Source organism: Triturus cristatus, chromosome 4_2 (assembly GCF_964204655.1).
Source record: "Triturus cristatus chromosome 4_2, aTriCri1.1, whole genome shotgun sequence".
Classification (NCBI taxonomy): Eukaryota; Metazoa; Chordata; class Amphibia; order Caudata; family Salamandridae; genus Triturus; species Triturus cristatus.
This window is the reverse complement of record NC_140586.1, coordinates 148,502,144-148,505,287: the sequence shown is the minus strand read 5'-3', so window position 1 is coordinate 148,505,287 and position 3,144 is coordinate 148,502,144. Positions and strand designations below refer to the sequence as shown.

Genomic DNA, 3,144 nt, shown 5'->3' with positions numbered 1-3,144 from the left:
TCAGTATCTCAGTCAGTCAGTCAGTCTCTCTCTCTACTCTCTTTCCACTCTCTCTCTCTCTCCACTCTCTCTCCACTGTCTGTCACTATCCACTCTCTCTCTCTCTCTCCACTCTCTCTCTCTCCCTCTCTCTCTCTGGGGCGCCATGGGTACATTACCTGCAAGGTCCGCAGGACACCAAGGAAGGCCTGCCAGTCCTTGGGCGACCTGTGGACGTACTCTGAGTACCACAGCTCTACACAATCGAGAAATCCAAATATGCCGTAAAGTCCAAACACCCAAACCGACACATTCACTTCACACCCACTTCAGAAAACTCATCATATCAATAAAGACTAGTGACACATCATTAGGAGAAAACTCAAGCCTTTACTTACATTAGGGAAGAGCTCTGGGCTGCTGTACATGCTGCCGACTGGGAATATGCACTAGAATCCCCCACTTGTGTACTTGCATGGGCCTAGGCCCCAGTCTACTGCAGGTCCCCAAGGGTGGGGTTGGCTGGACATGTCCTGGGGGTGGACAGTCAGATGGGGGGTGGGCGGCCCCTGAACAGCACATAAAAGTGAGCCCTCAGGTCCCCTCATCCAAGTCCAACTGGGACTGGTTCCTATCACTAAATTCAAATTACCTGCTCTTCAACATTCTAGACCTCATGCTAGTTGAGGTCACCTTTTAGTTCCAAAAAGCGGTGACATTCTAGTGGCAGAAGGCAGATTTTCTGCACACTTGGGATGATGATGTCCCCATAAAAACTCTGTAGTGCACACAAAGACAAGCAACAACTTGGCACCAAATCAGTAGGGAAAAATTCACCAGAACAATCAGCTGTTCCAGTTCATTACCATTATCACGACGAGTCATAGCCGTGCACCTGACTCCCATCGTAAGCAAAATACTCTGCCTCATCCTCTCTCCAAAGGCTTCTAAAACTTCCCAAGTCTGCTTGTCAGATCATGCCCTCCAAAACAGCGAGGGTAGCCTGTCACCTGGTAGAAGTCCTTGGTCCTAGCCGGGGGGTGGCAGCCATGAAACTTCCTGGACCTGAGGGAGAGGGGGATGTCGGGAGGGAACGTTATTTTATTTGATGACCATCGCAGCCCCCATGCAAGGTGCACGGATAAGCTCACCACTGCGCCCAGCCCGTCATAACAGATCACACAGGGTCTCACAAACATCGTCCAAGGAAGGAATAGCCCTAATCCCAGTCATTGCTGCATCAGAATCAAACGGGCCATAGAGTATTCCTTGTGTTTCAGAGGCAAAAGAACGATCCTGCTTGGCACAGATGTGAATTGTGGAGCAATACTGCACATACCAGACATGCAATGGGAGGGACACCTCCGCACTCATGAATATATACTGGGAATGTGGGAAATGTGCCTACGCTCAGCTTGTCCCCGGATGGTGGGGCCTCTGCGCCCTCGTAACCAAACACACCCAGACCCTGGTCATCTCTGGAGAAGACCTGTCTGAGTTGTTCCATCATCTGCTACTGAAGAAAACAATCCAATTGCATCAGGTTCGAGAAAAAAGAACTGCTGATTACTTTGGCTGGGCTCAGTACAAGGACATTCCTGAAAACTTCAGACCAGTTTTCTGACATTCAAGTAAATGCAGGAGGGTCCATACCCTTCTTCACCCTGCAAACAAAGGCAAATGCCGGCTGGTGGCAGATAACTAGGTGAGAAATGCTGAAGATGATAAACGATACTGAGCTAAGAGTTGTCCACCTCACTGTGATGCTACATCGGTATGTGTTGGACTTGATGACTGCGATGGAGGGTGGATTGTGGGCCAAGATCATGCGTTCTGCTGTACATTTATTCCCAGTAATGACCTACACAACAGGGCGCTAGCTCTTTCCATCCAAGCACTGCATCATCTACAAGCTGACATGAAGAAGGAAAGAGGTGCCCCTGAACAGGACTTGTAAATATTGGGTTTCATGGCTCCCCTGGTTGGTGACCAGACTGTGCACATCATTGCTTGTCGTATTGTGCTACTTTTGTGACTTTTACTACAAGTGGGGGTTTCCACAAACACAGTCCTCAAATTAAGTAGAATGCAAGTAACTAGGTGAAGTAGTAATAGACACAACAGAAACACACTGAACCTTGAATATTGTCACTGTTATGAAGTATGGGGTACATGATGTAGTTGAAAATTCAACTAGTGGGGGGAATGTTAATATTGGAAAATACGATGTGAATGTATGCCATGATATATGCACGCATAACAGTGAACTCCCATCACTGTTGTCAAATCAACCCGATATGACCTCCCTAACAACCCGAGTCAGAAATACATTGTCAGGCAGGCCCTGTGACCTAACCTTGCTATGGCCAATCAAGGGTTTGATGTTAGGAGGACAAGGGGAGCAGAGTCCACTGTGACATCCCCGGCCATGCCCTTGGACAGGCTTAGGGCAATAGATGTTCAAGGACCTTCAGAAAGGTATAGCCTAGGAGGAACAGAGGGCTTCAAGGGGAATTCTAAGTGTTGATGATCAATGTGTCCTGCAATTCACAGAACCTCTTGCAGCTAGGTGCCTTCTTTGACACATAAGCCAAGTGATCCACCACCAAGAATCAGAGAAAAGTTTTGCAACGTTCACCCATCTGCAGTTGCAGGAAAGGTGTGAAGAAGACAGTGTAAGCCATACACCACCCATGCGATAAAAAAGCCAACCCCCCACCAGGCTTCCCCTGTGGAAGTCAGCCTCCACTATTTAAAGAGTGGTTCCAAGCACTCAGCCCAGGAGCCCCACCCCTCTGCCACAGCAGGTAGGCAAGTCAGAGGCTCCCACTGCAGCGGAGGCACGTGGCTCCACCACAGCCCCTCCTGAAAAGGGCTGTACAATTCTTGAAACCCTAGCCCGGCCACATGGAGGCAGACCTCCAGGTACCTGGCAACAAGGGATTGTTGCCTAACCTGTACATCAGTCATCTACCACCCTTCGGGGCTAGTGGGAGCCAGATCTTCACCCCTACATGTTGCGGGTCCCCAGCTTAAATGGCAGCAGCAAGCCATGGCTACAGGCGAGAACTTTCATTGGATCCCCCGGGTGCAGAATGGATTCCATCTCTAAAGTACTATTTTTAGCATTGTTCCTCTCAGGGAGCTGCCAGGGTGGTCTCCTGC

At 49.3% G+C, this 3,144-nt stretch overlaps 1 pseudogene; it reads right to left on the bottom strand.

Annotated features, from left to right (window-relative positions):
* Positions 1–2,443: 2,443 nt before the first annotated feature.
* Positions 2,444–2,593, bottom strand: LOC146833208 (5.8S ribosomal RNA; annotated as a pseudogene).
* Positions 2,594–3,144: the final 551 nt, after the last annotated feature.